The sequence below is a fragment of the Suricata suricatta genome, chromosome 9, assembly GCF_006229205.1.
Source record: "Suricata suricatta isolate VVHF042 chromosome 9, meerkat_22Aug2017_6uvM2_HiC, whole genome shotgun sequence".
Classification (NCBI taxonomy): Eukaryota; Metazoa; Chordata; class Mammalia; order Carnivora; family Herpestidae; genus Suricata; species Suricata suricatta.
This window is the reverse complement of record NC_043708.1, coordinates 124048387-124059958: the sequence shown is the minus strand read 5'-3', so window position 1 is coordinate 124059958 and position 11572 is coordinate 124048387. Positions and strand designations below refer to the sequence as shown.

Here is an 11572-nt window from a genome sequence, read left to right as displayed (position 1 = left end):
GGCTTTGCTCTGCCTGGTATAACTTCGTCTCTGCTGCAGGGATCTGCTGAAGAACTTTAAGAAAGGCAGTGTAAGCTTTCTTCTTCTCTTCCTGGCAAAGATGGCCCTGTGATTGGCACCTCACCAAGGGAATATGAAAAGGAAGATGGCACCTCTTCTGGCCAAGGTGCTGCGTTTTGTTTTGTTTTGCTTTGCTTTGTTTTGTTTTGTTTAGAGAGAAAGTGTATTAGTGGGGGAAGAGGGGCCTAAGGAAAGAGAGAATCTTAAGCAGGCCCCACACGCAGTGCAGAGCCCGATGTGGGGCTCGATCCTATAACCCTGTGATCACAACCTGTGCCAAAATCAAGAGACAGATCCTCGACTGACTGAGCCACCCAGGTGCCCCCCTGGCCAAGGTTTGTATGAAGTGGCTGTCCCTCCCATCTATGCTTTCTCCTTCCACAGCTCATGAAGAGGGTGGCAGGGGGTAGGGCATGATGGAACTGAAACACAAAAGGAGTCTGGAGTCCTGAATCACCACGTGCAAGAAAGCTTTCTGCCAGCCAGACACCACCGTCTCAGAATGTGGAGCAAAAAAATAAAGTGCTATCATGTTGGATAGTCCCTACACATGTTTGGACAGCCTGATGTACCCTAATGCGGAGAGTGAGCGACATGGTCGGATGTGCGATTGAGAATGAGCCTCATATCTCAAAGATAGTTTTTGTGATGAAGAGAAACATCACGCTTTCATTTTACCGCAATACTTTTTGTATTATCACGTTTCAAAGTGCCCGACACATCCCATCATTCCCAGAGCACCAAAAATCTTAGACAACAAAAAAGCATTTTATTTATAGATTGGCTGTGGGGTCATCTCCTTCAGACGTCGAAAACAAGGGCAAAAAGTCTTCCCATACTATTTCCCTAAGTATTACATCCAATTTCCCCTTGAATACCTCCAGTTCTAGTGTCCTGACAGCTTCCTGAGCAGAATTATTCTCCTGCCTCATTGACCTTCATGGTTCAGAATGTTCTTGGCCTCAGTGTTGGACTTTAGTTTTCCTCCTCCGGATTTCAGATAACTAACTGGCCAGACTCTGGTGAGTAAAATAGCTCCATAGTCAAAAATCCACAATATGGCCTTAAATAACTTAGATTCTCCCTGGGTGCAATCCATTTAATTGTTGTGACAAGGGATGGAACAAGATCTTCATCCGCCAGCCCCCGCGATTTCAGAATATTCAGCCACAGTGACCACATGAGGGATGAATCCGTTATTGAGACTCACTCTGATGAGCCCAATCCACTAGGATCTGAATGAAGGAGGCACCTTGGCCACTGGCTCATGCTCGAGTTCCTTAATAGCCTGGGAGTTTAAACTTTGCATTCATGGGCATTCTGGCTTTGACTGAATCTACTTCCAGGGACTGGAACACTGTTGGCTTCGAAAGTATTGTAATTCCCTTGAAAGTTACCAGAAAGAATGTTTTGCAGGCAGGAGGGATCATGAGGCAGTGAATTCAAGAAAATTACAGTGTCCTTGCTCCAAGTGAGCTTCCAGGTCTGATCCAAGAGCTGGGAACTCTAGGAAGTTTTTCTTGGTCTTGACTGAGTCCCTGTGTTCATGGGATGGTATTCTGAGACTAGGTGTCAGGGCGTCTCTTGTCTCTTCTTCCCTCGATTCCTGCCCTCCCTGTGGAGGAGAAATAGCCCTGTACACCCAGCAGCACATCCTCACACTCCATTTCTTGTTCCCTGACACGCAGATGGTCTTTGCCCGGGGGGAGGGATCAGCCTTCACAAGCCAAGAGAGAGGGAGGTATTCACACCCACCCATGCTCCTGGGGGCAGAGGCAGGGGGTCGTGGGGGCCAGGCAGCCCGGAGCGGGTGGAAGTCGCAGGGAGTGGAGGCCAAACTTGTCGCTCAGACTGGGCAATGAGGTCAATGTGAAAACAACTGGAAGGCACGTTCCTCAGGACACACGGGCAGAGTGGAAACAACCTGACCTTGTGCTATAGAATCCAAACCCATTGAGTCAATTGCCAGGAAACATGACGTGACCTTTCAGACGCAGTGAACATCTCTGGGAGAATAGGCTACCCTGCTCTTTTCCATTTCACTGCTGCCCCCGAGGCTGCAAGTCACTGGAAATAATAGGCCAGGCTCCATATCTGCGCTCCTTTAATGAAACACACACACACACACACACACACACACATGCAGCATCGAGTATTGACGGGGGAAACACACATCTGTGTGTATAAGCATACAGACATACATATGTACACATGTATTCATTTCTTAATTTATTGCAATTCCTTCCAACTTAATATTATTAAGATTATTTGTTCTAGGTTACAGTTTGAATAGAAATCTCTGGGATCCAGTGCCTGTTTTCAAATGAGACCATAACTTTTACAACCTTTATTTTTTTTAAGGTCTTTTATTTTATTTTGAGAGACAGAGACAGAGTCAGCAGGGGAGGGGCAGAGAAAGAGGGAGACACAGAATCCAAAGCAGGTTTCAGGCTCTGAGCTGTCAGCACAGAGCCCGACGTAGGGCTCAAACCCACAGACTGTGAGATCATGACTGAGCCAAAGTCGGACACTTAACCAACTGAGCCCCACACGTGTCCCGAGACCATAACCTTTAAGCCTTCATCCTCAACAGCAGTGAGGGATCTCCGGCTTGAGATCAATAACAAAGCCACTTTCCAGCCCAGCACTGACCCAGCCCTGAAGCAGAAGATCGACTAAATTCTACACTTCGGTTTTCTATCTTCTTTCTTCCTCCACGCTTCTCTCTGTTCTGTGAAAATCCAGACCCAGAGCGTTTTCTTCATGATCAGCAGTGGTACATTTTCTCTCTTCAGAAAAAACTGTTAATTCCTATAATTAAGCTTCCAACCTCAAGCCAGGAATGCCGGGTTCAGGGAATCAGCAGGAAAAAGACCTAACCAGTCTCTGAGCAGGAAACTGCTGGGCTGAAGACAATTAGATCAGGGCCACACTTCACCACAAGCCTTTCAAAAGACTTCACAAAGGATCAATGGCCCCGAACTTTGCAACAGAAAAAACTTTCTAGCAGGAAAACAAAAAACTCTAGTAAGTCACTTAGAGTCTGAAAGATAAGATCCTACTTAAAAAAAGAAAAGAAAAGAAAGTTGGGGCAGGGGAAGGGGGCCCAGTTCATACAAATGTTTTCTCTTTGTTGCTGACAAAAAAATATAATCATAATGAGCAGGCTAGCTAAACACAGGTTAATTGCATAACGATTGCATATAGTGAGTCCCCCAAAGGATATCCTATGCCAAGATTGCTCTCCTCATATTCTATGCTCTACTTAAAGCTTGGAATGACAAATGGGCACTGGGAGGGCTCCCAGGAGCTGTGAAATATATTCCCAATAGATTACAAAATACTTTGAGCAATCATTAGAAAATGTAATCACTACTTTATCATAAAACTGTTTCTCGCCATTGGAGGTTAATTTCTGTAGGTTTAATATAGCGCTAGGTCATGCTTTATGGATTCCCTCTGCAGAAAAGTTTTGCTCAGCAACAAGGTTTGCTCAGCAACAAGGAAGTTAGGGGGTGTGGGCAGGGGTGTGGCCTTCCTTCCCACTGGCCTGGAAGATCATAATTCTTGGTACCCCTGAGAGGGCATAGCTTTGGAGGTGCTCCCAGCAAAAGACATCCTACAGGTTCCATTCTGCAGAAGAGTCCCAGGAAATTTATAAAATCAGTAAGTAATGGAAAAGTCACGTGGAGCCAAGGTTGCCCTTGAAAATCCCTTAAGTAGCTACTAAATAGACTAAGAAGAATAATGGTAACACCACGCACCTAGTCAGGGCTTATTATGTGCCAGCTCAATTCTAACCCTAAGAGGGAGGTATGATTCTGAGTTCCATTTTATAGATGTGGGAAACTGAGGCACAGAGGATTAAGTTATACTTGCCCAAAGTCACAGAGCCATTGAGTAGTGAAACCAAAATTTGAATACTGGGAAGTCTGGCTCCAGACCAGGCTCCGCAGCCCTACCTTCTTTGCCTTTCAGCACACGTGGTTGGTATGTTCCACCCAGTACATTATCATATGTGCAGCACAGACCAGAACACACAACTGGCTGATTCTATGCCTTGTACATCTGCCTCAGCTGCTGTGTCAAGGGGCTCGGGATGCCACAGCATGTTAACATGCTGGAGGGAGTCGAATTCATCTAGTTACTTTTGTGCCATACTTCCTGCAGGGCGCATTGCACGAATGCAGCTGACACCGGTCTGTAATTAACACCTTCATTCTAGCAGAACAAACTCTATAAATGCAGAATAGGGAGCTCCCTCAACAAAGTAAATCCAGGAGACACCAGAAACCTCACCACAATGAATGAGGAAAACGAACTGGCATTTTTAGCCATCTGAGCTGGGAACGCCCTTCCAACATGGCAGGCATCGTTTCTCACTGATCATAACCAGGCCCCCGGTCCACACAAACACTTCTTTGGGGGATATAAAAGACATCTGTTGGAGCACTGGTAGCATAAGCGGTATCTTAGGGGAAAGTGGAAGGAAGAGGCACCAATACAAACCAAGGAAAATGACCAACCTGTGGTTTTTCTTGTTATGAGATTTTACATTTCAATTGTCTCCTTCCTTCCTCAGCCCACCTTGATGTGAGCACTGAAAGATGCAAAATATGCAGGCTGAGATGACAAGGCTCAGGCTGGAGCAATGCTTAGACTGGGGCAACCTTCAGATTGGAGCAGGTGACATCACAGAGGCCTGGGACAAGACCAACGAACGCCCAGGACACACAGAGGAAAAAGTGGGACCTGAGGGTATGGAGAGCAGCAAGAGCCAAAATACCTGCAGAGCCGGCTGTAAGGGATCAGGACCCAGAAGAGGAGCCTGGAAGAATAAAGGCAGGGATTCCAGGAAACCAGCCTTCAAAGATTACCCCAAGGAAGGCCTGCATCCTGCAGACGGAGGCAGAAACCAGGATGCACCAGGGACAGGGATGGAAGTGTTGGGTCGCACTGTCAACCAGCAGACAAGAGTCTGGGGAAGTCCACCCTCTAGACCTGGTTCTTTCCCACTGTCCCCGGAACCAGTGTCTACAAAGAGGGTCCACAGTCCGTGGCATGACAGGCAGGACAAACGAGCCAGAAAACTGGGCTCAGATGTCATCCACAGCACAGCTCTGGACTCCGTGTCTGGGAAAATGGATCCTGCACATCTTCTCTGGAGCCCTGTATTCAGCTCACTTTTGTGGAGAAGCAAGAGCAAAGAAGAACTCAGACGGTGAGAAAAGCATCAGGCCTGCATTTGCTCTGTGGGACACCAAAATTCCACCAGCATTGTGGCTGAAACAACACGTTTATTCTTGGATGGTTCTGGAAGTCAGAGGAGTCGGAGGGAAGCTAAACTCCACACATCACCAGCGCTTCTTTTCTTTCTGAAAGTTCTAGGGCAGATTCTGTTTCCTTGACTCTTCCAGCTTCCAGAAGCCTTTGGCATTCCTCCATCTTTAGAGCCAGCTCCCTGCTTCCCTCTTACAGAGTCCCTTGGGATTATATCAGACCCAGCCCAAGTAACCCAAGGCAATCCCCCACCTCAAGATCCTTAACTGCACCTGCTAAATCTCTTTTACCATATTTGGTAATATATTCACAGGCTCTATGAACTAGGGAGTCACTATCTATCCTATGTTCTTTCATCTTTTAACATATTTCTTTGTTCATGTTTTTCCAGCACAGCATATACAGTCATGCACAGAAATCTTTATTGAGCCTCTGTCTCAGGTCAGATTTTCCTATAGGAAGCAGCGTGTGAGAGGGAGATTTTACATTTTGGTAATTCTTGAGGGAGTGAGTCCCAGATCGACAACCGAGGGCAGAGCTAGGTCATGACTAGGCTAATGCCTCCTTCCTCTGAGGGCAGACACCCAGCAGATTACTGGGAGGATATAGCAAAAACCCGCAGGTAAGCAAAGTGGCATCCAGGGAGCCGTTACACCTGTCAGAAAGCATAACGACTAAAAGGCTGCTCTGGGAAACTCCTAAATGTTAAGACCAGAGGTCTTGCAGTCTAACTTGATCATTTTACAGCAGGAGAATGAAGGTCCTGAGACATCATTGCCCAAGGTCGCACCTGTGGTTCTCAGAGCAAAAGTGTAGTCTGTAAGCTTGAGTGCCCACCCAGAGCCTGGTGCCTTATTCCTAGCTTACTGATTCTTGTTTCACATACAATACCAACAGGACTCTAATTTTTCCATCTCAAAGTTCACATGATGACTGTGGAGTGAGAGAGAAAGAAACACCACATAGAAACAGCAGCAGAAAGAAAGAGAAACTAACAGCCTGGAAATGAAGGAGGAGACAGAACCAAGGACGGAGAAGTTCTGGAAAGCAGCCTGGGGATATTTAGGGTGAGAATATCCTAATCACTCCTGAAGACACTGCAATGCTCCCCACCTTAGGTGCATACCCACTCTGAGTCATGAAGAAGAGATGAAATTATATGCATTTTATGAAAGGATGAGAAATGTGTCATCCGTAGGAAAATATTTTCCATCCCGTATACTTTGGATAAAGTTTAGAGCAAAACCCCTACCCTGATTACCCCAAAATGGACAATGTGAGGTTTAAATGCATTATCTTTACTGAATATGGTGTAACTTGAAAAATCTATTGCTGCAGCATAAACATTTCATCACCCAAATACAGCAACACTAAATAAAAACAGTTCTGGGAACACAGCCCAGATTATGCAGGCCTCTAATCACATTTTACATTATTTCCCAAAGTGATAAAGAATAAACTCATCAAAATTTTTTCAAGTGAGAAAACCAGGCAAAATGAGTCTAATCCCATGCAAGCTTCATTCACTTCCTGTATAATTTACGGAGGCCCAAATTTATTATGCATTTTATGTTGTTATCTGAACTCTTGGAATTTAGAGAGAAAAGAATGTGGAGCTTGGGAATATGGAGGAGACAGAAAAACAGACACAGTCATAACCATAAATCCTGAAGCCTGTGGATAAACAGAATGCTGATGCGCTGAAATAAAAAGCCACAATAATGTGGTGTTAAAACAAATACATCTGCCTCTGTAATAGAAAGAGGTCTCAAGGTTCCGTTCATGTGAAAGGATCAGGAGATTTCGGCTCCATAATAATAACTGTTATTATTATTTATTAAGCACCTATCATACAATGGATGCCTGAGGCACCTTCCGTAAATAAAAGAGAAAAGAATGTTTTTTTAAATCAGTGCTGAAGGCCTTATGAAATAAGAAGGTTCTATATCCAATTTAGGAAAGATAGTAATCGAAACATGTGCTTTTCCCTTGTGCCCCATTTAATGGTTCCAATCAACACCAGCAGGAGCATCCTGTCCTTGCTGGCCTTGGGAAACAGAATCAATCAGGAGAGGCTAGAGGAACACCAGACACAGGGCAGTTATCAAGGACCTACTGGAGCTTCAAATGCCACAAAAGCTCTACCTTTATTAGTAATGAGTACCTACTTGCGATGCTAAATATTAAAAGTGAATCGCATGTTACAAATGGAACCGAAGACAAAGACTCAGGTCAAAAATTATTGGATAATTGGGACAGTGTGTTAATATTTTAGCTGGTTCTACAAAACTAAAACAATTCATTGATTTGGTCAATTCTATTGAGTCACCGGTAAAGCTAACAATAAATAAACTATATCTTGCTTCACAGATGAAAAAGATCTATTAGCATACAGGAAAGATTGATGGATAGATGGATGGATGGATGGATGGATGGATGGATGGATGGATGGATGGATGGATTTAAGAACAGAGAAAGAGAGAGCAAAAGAAGAGTGAGAGAGAGAATATCTTGCTGCTCAAATCTGCTCCAAAATCTTTCATAAACTCCAGACTTCAGCCATCCTCAGCAAGGTTTACATCACCCCCAAATGAGCCAGAATTCTGGAAGATCTCTTTCTGATATCATTTTTCCCGAGGAGCAAAAGTCCCTAAGTGCCCTTAGGATGTATTGTGATTGCCTGGATTAAACCCTCCTTAGAAAAAAATGACTTCAGTTTTATAGATGCCAAGTGCATGGACTTTGCCAACTATTTATAGGTGAATAATACCACAAAGGAGAAAAGTGTGAGACCCTGAGATTTTTTTTTTAAATTAGTATATGCTGAATGAGTTCAAGCATCTCTTAAAGTAGTTGCATTTAAGGGATAAACTATAAACTGGTGAATGATGGCTATTTGAGAAGTCCCCAGAGTGTCCCAAAGAAAAGATCAGTATACACCTAGTGCCAGAGTCACTGTGACATAAACTGTGACATAAAATAATTAACAAGAATAATCACTGAGTATTTCCTGTCTGTACCAATCAACTCACAATCTCACAAAGCCCTGTATAATAATAATAATTATACTTATTATTATTCTCATTTCTCAAATGAGGAAACTGAAGCCAAAAATGTTAAGTTCCTCAAGAACACACAAGCTAGTAAGAGATGAAGCTGGATTTCAAAGCTGTCACTTGGGTCCCCACACCATCTCACCAACAAGAAGGCTGTGCTACCAGAAGACACATAGGCATTCTGGCAGACAGACAAGGGGCATTTGAGAGGGGCTTGGGCAGCACCCATGGGGCACCTGCCAGGGAGAGATCTCCTAGGCAGCCCCCTAGATTACTGCTGGGACCTCCAGTCACCCTCCCCAGGCTCCTCCCCCCCCCAATCCTGGATCCTGGATCCCAACAAACCTGCTTACCAAGTCACTCCCTCGTTCTGGAATCTAGAACGGGCCTCAGAAGAATCCAACCCACAGTCCACATCCTAACGCTTAAGAACCCACAAGTTCCTCCCAGCACCTGCTGCCCCCGCCCCACTCATTCTTCCCCCTCCACCTGGATACCCTCTTCCCTCCCCTCAGAACAGCTGATACTCCAGCCCCCTCAGCCCTCCCAGGGCACCTCAACTTCAACTCCCTCCTGGTACCTTGCCCCTTGACTTTGGCTTTTGAACATGTAGTTTCTTCTTTTACATTCCAATTGTTGCCTTTATGTATTTTCGCCTCCCAACAGGTTCCAGGCTCCCCGAAAACAGACACTTATCCTATGCTTCCCCAGGCAGAATTTTAGGCATGCAATAATAGACCACAAATACTGCTCAGTTGAGTCTCTTCACCTATTTTGTTCAGTTCAGCCAACATTTACAGAACAGAAAGCATCATGGAAAGAGTAGAGATACGGAAAGTATCCCTCCTGCTTTGAAAGAGGTCATTCCAAGGGCAGACAGACTTATACCCCAACCTTGTTGAGTCATTAGTGCACTCTGATTGGCTACCTTCTAAGTCAGGGGCTGCCGTGGATGTTCTGGTTATTCATGCCAAGTAACAAACTACCCCAGCACATAATAGCTTAAAACCACAACGATCATTTCCGTTGCCCACAGATCTGTGATTTAGGAGGAGCTGAGCTGAGTTGTCTTGTCTCTGCTCCAATGGCAAACTCCACTTGTGCTTGAAGGATGCACCTTCAAGATGGCTCCCTCTCATGGCTGGCATGTTAATCCTGGATGTCACCGGGAGCCCACCTAGGGCTGCGGGCCAGGAAGAAGTCCAGCCTTAGACTTCCTCACAGCATGGAGACTGGAATCTGCAAGTAGGCACCGCAAGAAAGCCAGGTTGTGAGGTGTGTCAACATCTATGTCCCAGCCTCAGAAGTCACACAGCATCACTCAGACCACAGGTATGAGCCTACTTACATTCAAAGCAAGGAACGTAGACTCCACCGCCCACTGAGAAGAGTGTCAAAGTCTGCAAAAAAAGAGCATGCCTCAGCCATCTGGGGAGAATACAACCTGTCACAGTGAAACCCAGTGACCAACATGAACAGCTGAGAAACAATTCCTGTCCTCAAGGTGCTCACAGATTGAGAGAGGAGAGAGATGCCTAAATAAAGCCAGTATGAACGTGTGTCTAACTCTGTGACCAGTTCATATGCCTCAGGAGTTGTGCAAAGCCTCTTTCGTGCACTTTTTCATTTACCTCACAACAACCATTTGAAGTAAGGACTATCATAAGATTTACTTTGTGGATTGGAAAACTGAGCCATGAGCAGCCAATCAACTTGCTTCAAGTTTCAAAGCCAGTCATTGAGAGAGAGAAAGAAAGAGAATCCTAGAGATTTGGACGAGCTTTGCAGGAGACATCTACTCACATTGTGCTTTGGAGAGTGCCTGAGCATTGGCCAGGAGGCAATGGAGCCTTCCAGAAGGAAGAAAGGACGGGTGAAAACTCAGGCACACCCCTAGCAATGCAGATGGTTCCCAAGAGCTGGGACAATGGGGGAGGTGACAGCAGGAAAAGCCAGAGAGCCTTGGGCAGAACAGCTCCCTGAGCAGTTCACACATCACGGAACAGAGAACATGAAACCAAAGCACACACGGAAGAGGATGAGCATCCTGATTTCTGAAGTTACGAGGGTGGATTAAGCTGACGAAGCTTCTTAGAAGGTGAGATGGGACTCGGGGGTGGGGGGTGGGGGAGGAATAAACTGCCCATTTTAGAGAAAAGAAAAGACCATTACCCAGGATCCCTTTCTGGGAAGAACTGGTCTACCCCACAAGGGACCACACAAGACTCATGGAAGGTCCTTCTCATCTCTGAGAGCCCACGCGGGGGAGTTCTGGCCCAGGCTCTCCTCATCTTACGACCAGATGAAACCTGTGCATCCCCCAAGGCAGGGCCAAGGCATGAAAACAGCCTCAGGGCACCCAGTATTGTCCTAGTTTTGTCTCCTGAACTAAGTAAAGGCAGAAGAGAGTCCCAGACGGTAGGACTAATAAGAAGTCCTGACATCCACAGGTAACAGGAGGCAACGTTATCCACAGGGAGCTAATTTACTGCGATGAGTGAGGAGACAATTGTCAAGCAGACTGCTGGCACCTTTGGGCTGGCTCAGCTCAGCCCTGGACAAGAGCAGCCATGAGTCCTGTGTCCCTCCCCCCGTCCTCACCTCCTCCCTACGTGGTCTGTACCGGTGTCCCTCAAAGGACACACAGGGGTGCAAAGGAAGATCGATTCGCACCATGTTGAAACCCTTCCTTTCTCATTAAGAACCCCTCTAACATCTTAAGGTTAGACTCAGAGGGAGTCTGGAGACTCTCCTGGCCCCTGGAGAAAGTGACACAGTGTCCTGGAGGCTTTCTCAGGTAAAAAAAAAAAAAAAAAAGATACTTAAGTCTCACCTGCTGGACTCTCTGTTTACATATGCACAACAGATTCTTCTTCCTGTCCTCACCATCTCACAGAGCTCATTATCTGGTCCGTTCTCCCACACCTAAGTGAGGAGAAATGGAGGTGTGGGCTGGAAGGCACTGGGAGCCCCAGCTGTGCCCTGAAATAGCTCTGAGGAGGCAAGCTTTTTGGCTCTGCTGAGCCCCAGCGCCTCATCTGGCATGAACCCCTGCCGCTAGCATGAGGGTGGGGTGTGCATGGCATGCTGTGTTAGCTTGCTCTGGATGCATAACGAGTTACCACAGACTCAGTGGACGAAGACAGCCTGCATTTACTACCTGACACATGGGGCGA

At 46.0% G+C, this 11572-nt stretch overlaps 1 long non-coding RNA gene across 1 annotated transcript; it reads right to left on the bottom strand.

The window, feature by feature from the left end:
- Positions 1-9151: 9151 nt before the first annotated feature.
- LOC115300773 lies at positions 9152-11311 on the bottom strand. The gene is made up of 3 exons (XR_003912837.1): positions 11230-11311; positions 9745-9796; positions 9152-9635 (listed from the first exon to the last, which is right to left on the bottom strand). It is a non-coding gene; the product is annotated as an uncharacterized LOC115300773 (long non-coding RNA).
- Between the last annotated feature and the right edge of the window lie 261 nt (positions 11312-11572).